Source organism: Saccopteryx bilineata, chromosome 1, assembly GCF_036850765.1.
Source record: "Saccopteryx bilineata isolate mSacBil1 chromosome 1, mSacBil1_pri_phased_curated, whole genome shotgun sequence".
Taxonomy (NCBI): domain Eukaryota; kingdom Metazoa; phylum Chordata; class Mammalia; order Chiroptera; family Emballonuridae; genus Saccopteryx; species Saccopteryx bilineata.
The window spans coordinates 183633865-183651525 of record NC_089490.1 but is presented as its reverse complement, the minus strand read 5'-3'; the positions used below and the strand labels follow the sequence as shown (position 1 = coordinate 183651525).

At 43.0% G+C, this 17661-nt stretch overlaps 1 protein-coding gene across 9 annotated transcripts in view; it reads left to right on the top strand.

Moving 5' to 3' along the window:
- Window positions 1-17661, top strand: part of DCLK2 (doublecortin like kinase 2) — a 144975-nt gene that overhangs the window by 71894 nt on the left and 55420 nt on the right. The window lies entirely within an intron of this gene.

Below are 17661 nucleotides of genomic sequence, written 5' to 3'. Positions count from 1 at the left end.
AGAAGGAATTGCATGATTTATAGAAGAAGAAAGTGTTCCCTTTGATCTTGGGAAATGAAAAATAGCATATCACAGTGGGAAGGTTCTTTACACATTACTTGGTCTGGTATCTTCATTTCCCCTAGAAGGAAATTGAAAGTGATATATTAAGAGGCTAAGTTACCTGGCCACATTTTTCTAGTCATTAGAAGCAGAACCCAGGCTGAAGCTTGGTCTCTGACCCTTCCTTTCTGAAAAGCTGTACAGTAAGACTTTGACATACCGTAAGTTTAGAGTTAATCCACACACAATCAAGTACTTCTGATAATGGAGACATCTAAACTAAAGAGAGCTTTCTTGTGTAAAAGTGGTTATTGCGGAAATTGAAGCAGCACTAACCAAAATACCTTTCAGTTTTAGTAACTGCACTGTCTCTTCTATAGTGGCCAGGATGACAATGTTCTCAGCATATATCTGATTTATATGGGCTCCTATACATAGCATCCCAGTTTCTTTAGGAACTAAGGGAATTTGAGTTAAGAGATCTCTGGTAACTTCTCAATCTATAACTGAAAAATCTATATTATCTGACTCTTTCGTAAAGAATTTATACCATGTAAAATAGAGATCATTATAAAGTGGGCCAAAAATCATTTCAGTTAATATAACTAAACTTCAATATATTTGATGTAGAAAGTCTATGTCATCAAGGATAGCAGTATTAACTGGATTGAATCTTCCTGAAGAATATGAGTTGACACAGGCTTGAGGAGGCAGAAGAGTTTGAGGGTTAGAGTTGGGGATGGAAGGGCGCAGAGGTAGGTAAAGCATGAACATGGCACAGAAATGAAATGGTCACGGACTGTTCTAGAAAATCAAACATTGGCTACAACATAAAATTTGTGCTTGGAAATAGTGTCAGGTAGCATTACTACAACCTCTCCATTGTCCTGTCTCTCTTGCCCCTAATTCTTTTACAATTAGACTTGAACCCTGCACTTTGGCTAGTCTGGGCTACCCACTTGACCTCCTCTCTAAGGAAGCTTTTTCAGAGTCTTCCAGGCCACTCTACGGCCTGGATAGACGATAAATGGACAAATGAGTCCATCTTATGGTACCTCTGGAATATGGCTCAGTCATGTGAAATTATTCCACTTTTTGTATGCCTCTGTCTGATCTCCTGCTTTAAAGACAGTGTCATTTATTTGTTACTTCCCCAATACCAAGCGTAGTGTTTTGTGCATGGTTAGTGTTCAATAACATAATTTGTCCGAGTTGTTTGTTGTTCTGTGTTGAAGACCTGGCTTGACTTTGTAGATAATGTAAAAGCAATGTAAATGCTCTTTGAGCAAAGGGACCTTCTTTTCTTCTTGTTTTTTCCCCCCTTTCTTTCTTTCCTTTTCTTAAGCCCTTTTTGTGTCTAATGTGCTTCCAGGACTGTGTCCCTGATCTCAGCAAACACATGTGTGGAAACGTGCACGTGTGTGACGGGAAGGAATCTACGATCATGTGCCCCAAGCTCCGACTTTTATGAGTGAGAGAACTGAGACCCAGAACTGAGGACACCAAACACATTTTAGGCGTTAGAATCCTGCTGTCCTCACTCTACTGGGTGCTCTTTTTCTTTCTAAGTTGCCTTCCTCTTTCTCATCTCTGCCTGGCAGTACGAGGAAACATTACCTGGGTTCCAGGTGTTTGGTTTTCTCTTTATGGCATGCCCCTCTTCTTTTTCTCTTATAGGAGCAAAGGAGGAAGCAGGGCGCCTGCTTCTTCCTAACTCTGCCGCTGCAGTTGTGCCTTAGGGGATTCACTTATTTTCTTTAAGCTTCTGTTTCCACATCTGTAAAATGGGGTGACTGTGGAGGTCGGTGTCATAGACATGCTAGATCCCTTCTAGTTATGTTTAGTAACTCAGCGATAGTTCGGGAATTATGTTGACAGTTGAAGGTTAAGAATGTTCTTTCTGTTCCTTCTCTTCCTTTCCTCTTATGAAGTGATTGCACAGCTTCTCTAGAAGTGAGGGGTGAGGCTGTGTGGGAGTGAGTGTGGGGGGGTGTTCACTGATGAGTTGGAGCCATTCTGTGACACAGACCTGGTGGCTTCCACGTGCCGCCCCTTCCTTCTCCTGGTAGCCCTGGATGGAGAATCCAGCTACCTCAATGGGGTACTGGTGGACTTCGAGACATTAGGAATCCTTTTAGTGTCCGATGGCCTGTCTTCAGTTTCTCTTTTGTTGTGGTCTCCTTTGGTGTCTGGATGTCTGTGGAGCAAACACTGCAGAGAGCACAAAACAGGCTCTTCCTGAGGCGTCTGTGTGAGAAAGCCACACAGCTCCCCGTGGAGGGAGAGAAGTGTGTCCTCTCCACCTCTTTGTAAGTGTTGAGCCTACTCAGAAGAATGAGTGGGGTTTTTTCCCCTAGAAGGAAAAGCCTACACTGTTGGCAGCAGAACTGAAATAGAAAAATTGAGCTTGACCTATTCCCTTAGCAGTACGAGACTTGCATTGTCCTCCCCTGCAGTATGAAAATCCTTGAACTTGGAAACTGACAGCTGCAATCAGACACTTGAATTGAGGGGAACGTCATGAATTTTAATAGGTGTGCTGCTCCTGGATGAGGTTGGGAAAGGAAGGAGAGCCAAGCCAGTTCAAACAAAGGAAAGGGGGCGGGGTGGGGGGTTTCCTTGCGCAACCCGCAGTGACGAGAGTACGTATATTCAAATTATTTATCCCACAACGATGTTGGTGATTTAAGAGGGAAGGATTGCTCTGAACTCTTGTGAAGTGGGAGAGGTTATGAATCTTCTGTGATTATTAATCCCACTGTACTTGAAGGCAAGGAAGGCGGGTATAACAAAACAGGACTTATGGCAGGAAGTCCTCAACACTGCGCTTCCGCGGGACGATGGGACGCGGGAAATGAGACCAGGGACTCGCCGCACCACCACGCAGATAGACAGACAGACGCGCTTCCCTCCTGCAGGTGCCCGCCCACACAGCCAGTCAGGATGTCCTTCCCACCGGCCCTCTCTGTTGTGCACAGCACTTCCCCTTCTGAGAAGCCACCAGCATCCTGTTTGTCCTGGGCTGGGAGTGCTGGGATCTCTTCCCATTCAGACCTCTTCACGAGGCAATTGCTCACCGGCATCAATATTCCCAAGGTGGTCTAAGCAGTGAGGAATGTAGAGATAGGGTTCTCTATTATTTTTTAAATTTATTGGGGGGGGGGGGAGAAAGAAAGAGAAAGAAAACGAAAGGCAGGGAGCGGGAAGCATCAACTCCTAGCCGCTTGTCATCTGTGCCTTGTGCCTTGGTCGGGCAAGCCCAGGGTTCTGCACCAGTGATTTCACTCTTCCCGGTTGGCGCTTTATTCACTGCGCCACCACAGGTCAGGCAGGGAAGGTTCTCTTTTTGTAGCGTGGTCCTGTGGACTTCTCTAAAACTCTGCCTACCGGGCCACACCCAGTTGTGTTTATCTGAAGCTTGGACTGCCCTTGGAAACGAATGCAGCCATGAGCCACTTTTTAAAAAAAATATTTAAAAATTTTAATTGACATACAATATTACATTAGTTTCAAGTATACATAATGATTAGACGTTTATATACCCCTGAAAGTTCACCCCTTAAAGTTCACTTATCACTGTGATAAGTCTAGTATGCATCTGGCACCATACATGGTTATTACGACATTTTGACTGTATTTTCTAGGCTGTACTTGGCATCCTGTGACTAACTTTATAACTGGCACCTTTTTTTTTACCACCTCCCCCCTTTGAACTTATTTGTTTTATGGCATGCTGTAATTTAGAAGGAAGACCTGAATTTTTAAAGTAGAAGCATACTCATTGCAGAATGCCATGCTTCTGAATAAATCATGACATAATTTTTTATTTTTATTTTTTACAGAGACAGAGAGTCAGAGAGAGGGATAGATAGGGACAGACAGACAGGAACAGAGAGAGATGAGAAGCATCAATCATCAGTTTTTCGTTGCGACATCTTAGTTGTTCATTGATTGCTTTCTCATATGTGCCTTGACGGGGGGAGGTGGCGCTATAGCAGACCGAGTAACCCCTTGCTCAAGCCAGCGACCTTGCGTCCAAGCTGGTGAGCTTTTGCTCAAACCAGATGAGCCCGCGCTCAAGCTGGCGACCTCGGGGTCTTGAACCTGGGTCCTCTGCATCCCAGTCTGACACTCTATCCACTGCGCCACTGCATGGTCAGGCAACATAATTTTTTTTTAAGTGAAAATGACACTTAAAAAAAAACTTTGTTCAAAAAGTTCCTATGTTGGTGAAATTACTTAGCCCAGGAGGATTTCAGCCAAAGACAATTACCTGAGTTGACGGTTCAAATATTATTAGGGAAGGACTAAAGAGACTGCCACACACTGAATAGAATCTGTGTCCTCCTGAAATGTAATATTGAACATGGAACTGACTTCTTGGCCTGTAAGCTAGTCTTTCTTCTGTAGCTGGAGGGAAATAAGATGAGTATTTCTCTCCTTTTTTAAAATTTTATTTTATTGAGAATCAGGGAGGCAGAGACAGACTCCCACATTTGCCCAATCAGGATCCACCCGGCAAGCCCACTACCAGGCGATGCTCTGCCCAGCTGGGCTGCAGCTCCATTGCTTAGCAACCGAGCTAATTTAGCACCGGAGGTGAGGCCATGGAGCCATCCTTAGCACCCAGGGCCAACTTTGCTCAAACCATTTGAGCCATGGCTGCGAGAAGGGAAGAGAGAGAGATGAGGGGAGGAGTGGAGAAGCAGATGGGCGCTTCTCCTGTGTGTCCTGACCAGGAATCAAACCCGGAACTTCCACACACCAGGCTGACGCTCCATTGCTGAGCCAGCCGGCAAGGCCCAAAATGGATATTTCTATGGTGGGAAGGTTGGGACTCCAGCCAGATTAAGGCAGAACATGTGAGACATAAAGACAAGGAACAGGGCTGTCCTCTACCTGATTGGAACTCGTCCTTGGTCCCCTGCCATGTCTGGTCATCAGCCAGGGGTGAGGACTTTGTGGGCTATTTGGACCAATACTCACATTGGTGAAGGCTTTAAAAATTCCCTGATGAATGTATCGCATTATAATTGATGAGCATTTACAGAACGTGTTGGGCTATGTGGAGAATATATCATGGGGACCGAAACTCGTTCTGGCATTTCTTCACATTTCACTAAGGGGAAAGTGTTCCTGCCTCTCAGCACAGGAGAGGACCTTTCCATCTCAGCCCCTCCTGGTTCCCCAGCGCACATTTTCTGTCCATGGTGCTCCTGACACTGAGGTCCCGGTGGGGTTCCATTGATCTCCGTCCTTCTGTATGCTGGGAGTACTCCCTTCAAGTTGCTATGAGCTGTGGTGGTGGAGGGTGGGTGGGCGGAGTTTACTGAGATAATAACATGTGCTGACATTTGGGATTCCGCTGATGTTTCCATCCTTACCACTGTGCAGTCACACCTTCCTCTCCTCCTCTCCTCATCTCCTCTGTGTTCTGCCTCAGCCCTCGGATTCCCCATAGCCATCCCTGCACATGTGCTGGTAGCGAATGCTGCCCCCGCCCCATGGGTTTAAAGCTACGAGCCACTGAACGGGGATGACCCTGCCTCTGCGCTGCTTATCCAGTCACTGGTCCTTCAATAAATACTTCTCCAGTGTCCACACTTGGGTGGGCACGATGCCGGGTATTCCGGGTACAATGGGGAGAAAGATAGACACAATCTCTGAGTGCTGGCTGTTTCTCCCGTCCTGCTCGGCTGCTGTGACCTCGTGCTGACCTACCTCAGCCCCCATCCTGATATACTCCCTCTGCCGGGGTCCACCTGCCTGGGTTCCCGAGGTATCTTGCCACGCTGCACAATGCAAGGTTCACTTCTGCTCATACTGATGGAGAAATAACATACCAGAACTTTTTCCTGGAGAGAGGTTGGCTTGGCGGCCTTAAAGCTGAGACCAGGCTGGGTATTCTCTGGGTCACTCAGGTGCCACGATCGATTGGCAAATGGCCAAGAAGGAAGGAGGCTCTGCAGGCCAAATAACAGCCTCCTTGTTGGGAAGGGAGTAATCAACCCCAGCTGGAGAAACGAGCCCATGTTCCCTTTGCTTTTCCATTCAGATCTAATCTCATGACATGAGTTGCTGACATGAGTAGCATTCTTGCTCAGACTTGTGGCCCCAGGGAGGGGATGGTTATTTAAGACAGCTGGCTCCCCAAGCAAGACATATAACTTGATTATAAATGCTTACAGACAACTTCCCTTACTCACTGGTCCCGGTCCCAGTTTAATTGACACCCCTGGAGATTTGAAGAAAAAAAAAAAAGAGATGTTTCTTTGAAAAAATAGCATGTCTCTGGATACAAGAAAAAAGATAAGACATTCTGCGTGCACACAGTTCATCAGTATTTCCCGGCTCGTGGAATTCTTCAGGGAGCGATGCCTTTTATGCATTCACTGTGTAACAGGAGTTTCCTGTGCCTTTAAAACCTGCCTTGTGTTATAGTATAGAATAAATCTGGCATATAATTTTGTTTTTTCTTTCTTTGCTTGGTCTTTAGAAATGGACTATTTTTGTAGATTAATGACTTGAAGTCATCTTGCAGGGTTTTTTGGGGTTTTTCCCCCCCTGAAAGCTTAGATTTAGCTCTACCATGAATAATTTTAAGTTTCAGTAATTTACAGTTTCTTTCTTCCAGAGTTTATGCTTTTTTTAGGTCACTAACCCAGTTCTTTGGAGTAATAGGCCTGTATCTCTAGGCCTAAATGTCAAGCATTTGTTAAACTCTCCTTTCTCATAATGGGAGATGAAGTCTGTGAGTAAAGAATGAATTGCTTCCCACATTTTTCTTCCATCTGAGAACTTAGTCACTATAATGGTTATCATGTAAGAAGTAGAGCAGACGTTCTGAGGAAATCACATTTATGTGAAAGACTTCGGAAGTCTTGAAGGTATGTAGAATTTATCTTTGCAACTTATCAAAAGTAATCATGGTAAATGGTAATATGATAGTATTTTTTAGAAACAAACTTTAGGAATAGATCACTGAACTAAAAAGGGGGGAATTAGTAAAACAAACAAACAAAAAAATCCCCCCAAAACTAAGACCTTGTTAGGTTTCAAAATCAATACTGAATGGAAAAAAACAATTTCAGGATATATTTAGTATGATATAATTTATATAAAGTTTTTACAGCATACTCAACGATATTCCTGGATATTTACCTCTGTCCCACAAGGTCTAAACACATGACTTGGAAGGATACAAGAAAATACTTAATGGTATTTTTCTGGGTTTGTGGAAAAGGGAGGAAGGAAGGAAGGAGGGAAGGAGGAAGAATTGGCCTGGGGACCGGGAACAAAAGAGATTTTAACTCCTAAGGTATTATTATTTCCATATATTAAAGGGATCTGAGGCTAACATGACAAAATATTATTTGTTGATTCTGGGAGCTGGACATTATTTGCTGTACTCTTTGGTACTAAATTACTTAATATAAAGTGATATACATACATGTATAATATATATACATTTCCTTAAAATGATACCAAAGAAAAGATTTTTCTACCTTCATTCTGATGTTCTACGTAAGTGAGAGTGGAGGTGCACAGTCAGTAGACATGGTCCTTCTATGGTGTTTCCATATTTTAGAGCAGGTCTTCATAAATCCATAGAATCTGACTGCTGAGTTCTCTTGCTCTAAATTCTCCTAAACTAAGTACTCGTTCCAACAACTTGCGAACCAGTGATGTATATGTTAGGGGTAACATGTTCTGGCTGTATTTCAGGAACAGGTGCCTTTTCAACAGAAAAATCTAATTTTGGTCTTTGCCTCAACCACTATCAATTTCATTTTTTAAAATGTCCTGCATAATTTGAATGGTTGGCATGCTTTCCGTTTCTGACTAGCCACAGGCATGTAACTTATTCAGAGGGTTTCTTTGGCTGTAGCGGTGAGACCTTTATCCGCAAAGAAGGCCACACCGGGAAAAATTTGTCTCATTGCTTCTCATGTGCGATTTATGTTGGTTTGAAAATGAAGGTTTTGATGTAAATGAAAATTTTGATTTCTTGTTGTGAAAATAGCTGCAGCTAGATAAATCGAAATTTTATGGGGTTTTGGGTTGGGTTTTTTGTTTGTTTGTTTTTTGCAGCAGTGAATACCCCTCGGCTGTTTATTTTGAACTCAAAACTAGCCTATTCATCTGGCTGCACCACAGCTTGAAACTAGGAAGTCTGCCCAGGGGACTTGGTCATCAGACAGGGACATTTGGGCACCAGCGTTTATGTTCTTTCTTTCCAATCCTAGTCGCTAACCCTCACCCAGTTTACTTTTGCTTTACACTTGCTTTTCCAAACTAGACATACCTCTCCCTAAGCCCACCAAATGATAAGTGCATAAAATTAGAAGTGGGCTGAGGGACTGCTGGGGGGTTGTTGGGGCGATCTTTTTAATATGAGGGGTTCAAGTTCAGCACCCACTGGCAAGGGAGGAAGAAACTAATTTGATTAAGATGAAAGAAATGTATAAAGAGGACATGATTTTTTTTTTTTTAACTTAGGGATGATTTTCCTATAAACCTAAATAGTCCTACTAAGAAACGGGCTGTGCTGTTGGTGCCGATGGCTGGTGATTCCCACCACCAGCGTAGAGTCAGCCTGCGAAGGTTTTTTTCATACCACCTTGATAATGGTTCTTTTGGTCTGTACCCAGGAAGGGGCTTAGCTACCTGGAGGCGCTCACCATGTACTAAACTGAATGCTCAAAGGCTAGACTAATCTGATGATATATTCTTGTATGCAGAGACTACGGTGTGTCCGTAAAGTCATGGTGTACTTTTGACTGGTCACAGGAAATCAACAAAAGATGATAGAGCCTGACCTGTGGTGGCGCAGTGGATAAAGCGTCGACCTGGAAATGCTGAGGTCGCCAGTTCAAAACCCTGGGCTTGCCTGGTCAAGGCACATATGGGAGTTGATGCTTCCAGCTCCTCCCCACCTTCTTTCTCTGTCTCTCCTCTCTCTCTCCCCCTCTCTCTCCTCTCTAAAATGAATAAAAAAAATTTAAAAAAAGATGATAGAAATTTGAAATCTGCACCAAATAAAAGGAAAACTCTCCCAGTTTCATACCTATTCAGTGCAGTTCGATGTGGGCTCACGCACAGATTTTTAGGGCTCCTTAGGTAGCTATCCCGTATAGCCTCTACAGACTCGTCACTGACTGATGGCCTACCAGAATGGGTTTCTCCACCAAACTGCCAGTTTCCTTCAACTGCTTATCCCACCGAGTAATGTTATTCCTATGTGGTGGCGCTTTGTTATAAATGCACCGATATTCATGTTGCACTTTGGTGACAGATTCGAATTTAGCGAGCCACAAAACACACTGGACTTTGCTCTGTACCGTCCACATCTGGACTGACATGGTCGTGGGCTGCTCCACTGTACACACGGTGTTACATCATCATCTGCACATGTACACATGCTGCCACATCATCCTACAGAAACCGGGAGGGTTTTCCTTTTACTTGGTGCAGATTTCACATTTCTATCGTCTTTTGTTGCTTTCCTGTGACCGGTCAAAAGTGCACCATGACTTTACGGACACACTGTATATCTCTGGAAAATGTTGGTGGTTTTGTCTTCAGGATAAAATTTTAAAGGTTATAATATCAATACATATTTCTCTTAAAATTTCTAGTTTGGCAGCCAATGGAGTCCTGTTCTAAAACCATATGATTCTAACTTGTGCTTTTAATTTGTTTTTAGAAAGAGCTAGCCAATTTGTTTGAAGATATCAATTTCAGAACATACTCAGTATTCTCGAAAGTATAGGAGGTTGGCCCGAACTTGTATTGACCTTTTGACATTACTTAGAAGTTGATCCTTAAAAAAAAATTTTTTTTTCTAGATATAAGCTTACATACTTGTCATTCATTTACTTCATAAAAGTAGACAGAAAAATGGTCTAGTTATTTGGGTTTTAGGCAAGTATGAAAACTTCCCTGACTTATCTCAATAAGCTGTCTTCTGTTGGTTTTCGTAGATTGTAAATCATGCTTTTTTCTTCTTAAGGTAGGCAGTGTGTGGTCAAGTACAAAGGCTGTGTTCCAAGTCAGACAGGCTGAATTTAGATCTCGGCTCCTCCCTCACTGATTGTGACCTGGAGCAAGTTACTTAACCTCCTTGAGCCTTTGTTTTTTTTTCTGTGAAATGGGAATCATAATGCCAACTTCACAAGGTGGTTTTGAGGGCTAAGTGCAAGTCCCATGTAAATGAGACTCCTTTTGTACCATGTATAGTTAGGTATTCCATGCTGGTTCCCTTTCCCTTCCTGTTGGACACACACACACACACTGGGTTAGAAAATTGTCGCCTTTTATGTTGGTTCTCAGTCACCTCTCCTGTAGCACGTATGGTTTTCTTTTTTTTTGTTTGTTATCTAAAGATAACTGAGTTCTACAGAGCACTAACTCAGGTTCTGGTCATATCTGTTTGTAAACATTTAGCTCGAGATTCTCACCCTAATAAAGGCAATTAAAACAAACAAAAACAGCGGAAATCTCACACGGTGGTTGGCTTCATAGGCCTCCTCTGCCTTCCTCGCCTGAATTCTTCTAAAATTTTACTTCAGCCTGCCCTTGGGGGAGAGCTCTAGAGTAGGTGTGGAACTTTTTTCCTGTGGGAAGTGAGACCAGGGTCATCAGTGGGGGTGGTGAGAGGTCAGCTTAGAAATTACCTTCTTTATGGGAAGCATGATCATTGTCTCTGCTCCCAGAATACATTTGGTAGCTGAATATTGATGCATTTTTCAAAATCTTTACCTCCTATTGATAGAGGTATATTACCTGAAACCAATTCTTTGCTCTTAAGATTCCACAATTAAATCATGATTAATGAGTAGTCATTACAAGGAGGCTACAGTGGGGGAAAGATGGTGAGATTCAGTGATTTTTCATGGAAGCAAACTGCATGTAGGGAGTCGTCTATAGATGCAATTAAGAAGACTTTTACTGTAAGTACTGTCATCTTTTAGCTTCAGCGCTGTTTCCATGGCAACCAGATGATTGCTGAGTGCCTGGCTGAATGGTTTTACAAGAAGCTGAAAAACATTGCTATTCTAAGTAGCTTGCTTTTTGCTGTGCAACGGGATCCTTCCCTTAGTGTAGGCCAGCCAACATTTACTGGGAACAGAGTGAGGTATTTATGCTAATTATATTCTGGGCAGAGCGCAAATAAATGGGGAGAGAATCTCGGGTCCTGCTTTTACTGATCTGTGGGTTTCAGTTTTTCTGGTTGCTGTTTCTAGCAGTTTGGAAAAAAAAATGACTTACACGCTTCTCTTTATTTCAGATACAGTTCCCCTGTTTAAGCAGATCTTATATTCTAGAGATAGAACTGATTTTAAAAAAAAGTGGCCCTGGCCGGTTGGCTCAGCGGTGGAGCGTCGGCCTAGCGTGCGGAGGACCCGGGTTTGATTCCCGGCCAGGGCACACAGGAGAAGCGCCCATTTGCTTCTCCACCCCTCCCCTGCGCTTTCCTCTCTGTCTCTCTCGTCCCCTCCTGCAGCCAAGGCTCCATTGGACCATTGGAGCAAAGATGGCCCGGGCGCTGGGGATGGCTCTGTGGCCTCTGCCTCAGGCGCTAGAGTGGCTCTGGTCGCAACATGGCGACACCCAGGATGGGCAGAGCATCGCCCCCTGGTGGGCAGAGCATCGCCCCTGGTGGGCGTGCCGGGTGGATCCCGGTCAGGCGCATGCGGGAGTCTGTCTGACTGTCTCTCCCTGTTTCCAGCTTCAGAAAAATGAAGAAAAAAGAAAAAAAAAAAAAGTGAAGGTTGTGGGTGTCTGGGGTAATGTTAGTTAGGATGAAGTCAGTCCACTGAGTTTATAGCTTTCAGGAATCTACAAGGGCCGTCTGTTTTTTTAAGCTGTCCCTACCAGCAATAGATGGATAATGACTTTGCCTTTATTGTATGTCAAAATTATTGTTTGAATTTTCTTTACATCTTAAAGCACTGCATTTCTATTTCTTCATATGACAGAAAAATTACATATGGTAGAAAAACCCCTGGGGGGAGTTCAAAATTAAGGAGTTTCTCTTTAGACCAGGGGTCTCAAACTAGTGGCCCGCGGGCCACATGCGGCCCGCCGAACAATTTTGTGCGGCCCGCAGACTAATCCACGAAGTTCAAAATATTTTGGATAAAATTAAGTAAGCCTAGGGGCCTACTTGTATTTTTCATTTCTCTAGCATCCTAGCTAGATATTAGCTTAGTTAACAGCAGTTGTGATGTGAACTACAGTTTCTGGTCGTTTTGTGACACTGAGTAAACTGCATGTACAATTGTGCTTGTTGTACTGATTTTTTTTTTTTGTTTTCAACTGCAGTGAGAAAAGTGTTGCGTAACAGTTGCCTTTTGTAGACCTAGTGCGGCCCGCCGAATGGCTATGATCTTGCTCTGCGGCCCACATGCTGAGTTGAGTTTCAGACCCCTGCTTTAGACAATGTATGCCTTGAATTGTGACCATTGCTCAGGAAATACAGTAAGGATATCAATGCAGTTCCATTAAAAGCCTCTATAATAATTTAAGTTTCAAATATAAGCCTTTTACTGTACTTCCTTTCTGAGCTTCTTCGACTCTTCTTTAGAAGTGAGCCAGAAAAAAAAAATTTTTTTTTTGTTTAACTACTCTTCAGTAGAGACAACTCTTTAAAGCTGAGTAATAAAAGTATTTAATTTCAACAGGAGGTGTGGACTTCTGTATTTTTGGAATTAACCTCTCTCCCTCCCCACCCTCTCCCTCCCCTTCCCTCCCTCCCACTCCCTCCCTCTCCCTCCCCCTCCCTCCTCCTCCCTCCCCCTCTCCTCCTTCCTCTCCCCCCTTCCTCTCTCCCTTCCAACCCCCTTCTCCCCTCCTTCCCCCTTTCCCCTTACCTCCCCTCTTTCTCTCCTCTTCCTCCTCCCCTTCCTTTCCACTTTTCTCCCCCCCTTCCTCCCCTCCCCCTCCCTCCTCTCCCCCTTCCTCTCCCCCTTCTTCCTCCCTTTCTCCCCTCTCCCTCTCCCTCCTTCCTGTGCACACAAGATACACACAGTTAAAATGAAAGAAAATCCACACAAAATTCCAAGGTGTATTTTATACTCCTAAATATCCATCATAACATTTTTTTTTCCTATAAAATGTGGCCCCTGTTCTGCGAGATAGAAATTTCAAGGGTGCTAAGATTTTGACCCTGACTACATTTAGATAAGTTGATGCCTGTATACATTAGTGTCTCACTGAAACCCAATGACGTTCCTTTTGCATTTTTATCAGGTCTTGGAAATTTTCAGCAAAACATGTTAGGGAAGTATCTCAGGAGCCTGTTGTTTGATACAACCTCAAGTCTCTGAGCAGCACCAAATGGAAGATTGAATAGCAAATTGCTTTGACTCCCCTCCCCTAAATGGTTCTAGTAGTAGATTTCACAAGTCATTTTTCTCAAATCACTCTGAAATAATGGTGAAAGAAACTGTTTATTGACTTTATTGGGGTGTCATTGGTTCACAAAATCATACAGGTTTCAAGTGCACGACTGAAGAGACCTCCCCTGCGCACTGCGTCTGGCGCCCAGCAGCGCCACAGCCCCCCACCCCGTCCCGCCCTTGCCCACCTCCACCCAGCCGCCACCCTCTCCCTCTGGCTGTTACCACACTGTTGCCTGTGTTCCTGTGGTTTCTTCTTAATACCTTTACTTTCTTTCATTTAGTCCACTAACCCCCGTCCCCTTTGACAACTTGCCAGTCTGTGCCAAGTGTCCACGCCTCTGTTTCTATTTTATTCATCGGTTTATTTGGTTCATTAGATTCCACAGATCAGTGAGATCATATGGCATTTGTCTTTCTCTGCCTGGTTTATCTCACTTAGCATAATAATCTCTAGCTCAGTCCATGCTGTCGCACTAGGGTTCCCTTTTCTCTACATCTCCACATCCCTGCCAACATATAGTTTGCTGATTTTTTGGATATAGCCATTCTGACAGGCATAGGGTGATATCTCATTGTGCTTTTAATTTGCATTTTTGATGATTAGTGAAACGTTGAGCATTTTTTCATATGTCTATTTATTATCTGTCCTCTTTGGAGAAGTGTCTATTTAGGTCCTTAGCCCCCTTTTTTTTTTTTTTTTTTTAGAGAGAGAGAGAGGGATAGACAGGGACAGACAGACAGGAATGGAGAGAGATGAGAAGCATCAATCATTAGTTTTTCATTGCGCGTTGCAACACCTTAGTTGTTGATTGATTGCTTTCTCATTTGTGCCTTGACTGCGGGCCTTCAGTAGACCGAGTAACCCCTTGCTGGAGCCAGCAACCTTGGGTCCAAGCTGGTGGGCTTTTTGCTCGAACCAGATGAGCCTGCGCTCAATCTGGCAACCTCGGAGTCTTGAACCTGGGTCCTCTGCATCCCAGTCCAATGCTCTATCCACTGCGCCACCGCCTGGTCAGGCCTTAGCCCAGCGGTTCTCAACCTGTGGGTTGCGACCCCGGCGGGGGTCGAACGAGTGTTTTGGTCGTTCGACCCCCGCCGGGGTCGCAACCCACAGGTTGAGAACCGCAGCATTAGCCCATTTTTAAATTGGGTTGTTTGTCCTTTTGATGTAGAGTTGTGTGAGTTCTTTATATATTTTCAGATGTGTTATTGGCAAATATGTTCTCCCTTTTCAATTTGTTAATGGTTTCTTTGTACAAAAGCTTTTTAGTTTGATGTAGGCCTAATTGTTTATTTTTTCCTTTGTTTCCCTTGCCTGAGCAGATAGATCTGCAAAAATATTGCTATGATAAATGTCTGTAATGAAAGATATTTAATTTCTCAAAGAGCTTATTTACATGATCTAAGATGAATTTTTAGAAAGTTATTTCATGGTATCTAGAGCCAAATTTTGATCAAGTATTTGCTGAATAAATTTCCTTCCTTCTTCCCTTCCCTCCCCTCCCCTCCCCCCTCCCCTCCCCACCCCTCCCCTTCCCTTCTCTTCTCTTCCCTTCCCCAGAGAGAGTGAGAGTGAGAGAGAGGGATAATCAGAGAGAGGGATAGATAGGGACAGACAAGAACAGAAAGAGATGAGAAGCATCAATCATTAGTTTTTCATTGTGACACCTTAGTAGTTCATTGATTACTTTCTCATATGTGCCTTGACTGTGGGGCTACAGCAGACTGAGTAACCCCTTGCTTGAACCAACGACCTTGGGTCCAACTGGTGAGCCTCTCTCAAACCAGATGAGCCCCTGCTCAAGCTGGCGACCTCAGGGTCTTGAACCTAGGTCCTCTGCATCCCAGTTTGACGCTCCATCCACTGCGCCACTGCCTGGTCAGGCAACTGAATAAATTCTTTAAGGAGTTATAGGATTTAACTGGTATCTTCAAGGAATTTATAGATTATCTTGGCATAGAAAACCAACATCGAAAATCTTGGAACAAGGGCTACTTTGCATGATAATGGTTATAGGAATTCATAGAAAGAGTGTAGATGTAGCATCTAGACAGGGTTACCTACAGGAAGTGGAGTTCAAAGTATTTTTTAATTCAACAGAAATTCATTGAACAAACCCTGTGTACTTTGTGCCATGTGTTCTTCTAGAATTATAGTGACGAGCTCGACGTGATCCTGTTTGTATATAGCTCAGACTAAACATCTAGACGTAAAACCAGATAATTACCCCAATGATAATGTCTGTGTTGGACAAATTACAGAGTTTTGAGGGAACACCTGGATTCGGAGGGCACAAAGATTTTGTTAAAGATTTCTTGGAGGAGATATAATGCTGAGCTCAAACAGAAAGAAATCTCAAATGGGCATAGCTATTTACCCACTTAAAATAGTGTTCCTTTTTTCACCTTTCTTAAAAGAGCATTTCACCCTTCCAAAGAAGTCTCCTAAAATATAAATGTGTAAGCTTTTATAAGTAACTAAGATAGACTTCAGAAGTTTGTAGGAAGAAGGGCTCTTGAAGAAATCCAACCTGCTTACCATCAACTCCTTTGTAACTCTGGAAAGGGAAAGAAACAAGATGTCCAACGAGTTCCAAAGGGTCAGGACATGGGGACTTCCTCTGGTTCAGAATGTAGTTCCAGGGAAGACGACACTCTGTGTTTTCCACTATTTTTTCTTTTGAGGAAAGGGTTTATTGTGTTCCTTGTATGTACATAGTATTTGTATCAGACCTCAAGCCTTTGTATCTGTTTCTGTAGTCATTCACAGAGACCAAAAAGGGAAAGAAAAAGAAAAGTGGTTGTGGCAATCTATTAAGAACCAGGGCTGAAATTATGGCCGCCACCTCTTCCTCCTGACCTAATTAATCTGTCTACTGAAGGACAGAAAAATTACCCTTTTAAAATGGCCCACGTTCATTTAGAAAGATTAGATACACCCCCAAAGATACATTATTCCGCAGTTGGATGTTTCCCCAGTAGACCCTGCTGATAGCTTTAATTTTGTACCTTAGCAGAAATATTCTTTTCCCCTCATTTGTTTAAAGCTTCCTTTCATAAGCCACATAGTATCCATTATCCCTAAAGAGCTTCTTGCATTGAAGAAGGAATTAGAAGCAAATAGTAGGTCTTCCAAACTGATACCCTTTTCCTTATCCTTGTTAAGAATGACTTAGAGACATTACTCATGGTACTGATATGTTTTTATTTCTGAGTCAGATTTAGTGATACAGCCCATAACTCAAGATAAATCTCGGTGTTAAATTTTATGATAAAAGGAGTCAACAGACCACCAGAGTTGATGAATAAGAAATATGTTTTTTTAAGATAGAATTATTTAATAGTCTAAATATATGAAATATTCTGTAGCTATTGAATATTTTATTCTATGGGATACTGTTTTCATCAAGTAAGTTCTTTTTTGTATTTTTTCCTATAGCAGGTGCTCTATTACAGCATTCTCTTAGTGTCACATTTTGAACTATAATTGTTCATTTTTTTGTCCATCTTCATTGTAGACTCTGTGCTTCTTATCATCTCTTTATGCCTGGCATATAGTTGGTACTTAATTAAAGTTGAAATGCATGCACAGTAGTAAATTAATGTGGCTCCCATTGGTGAGAGAGAGCTACCTTCATTTACATTAGACTCTGGGCAGTTTATTAGATGCTTCACTTTAAAAAGTATCAACTGGTTTGGGGCACTGCTAGAGAAAAATGAAATATGTAGTCACATATACTTGTCAGATTTAAGTGTGAGCAAATAATAATTGCATTACATGGAGGCGTAGTATTAAATATTATTTTAGCATGAAATTAGATTGATATGCTTACAGTTCTGTTTACATTATCTAACAATGTTGATACTGATGTGTATATAGCATTATCTTGTCCATGAAGGAAGCCCCTCGGTGGTGTGGGGTCACGCTGGAGCCTGTGAGAGACTGACAGTGACATTGTGATCTTTGTTTCCACGCCTGTGAGAACAGTAATGACTAGGGGAGCAGAGAAGATGGGCGGTTAGGAACCGTTTTACTGTCCGGGTGCTGCAGTGCTGTGTTCCGGACACCCTCACTTCACTTAATAATGACCCCACAAAAAAAAGGAAATATTGTACTTATATGCCTGGCACCCATTCCAAGCAGTTTTCATATAATTAATCCTTGAAAGAACCAAAGGCCAACTGCTCCAGAGGTACAGAGAAGTCATGGCCA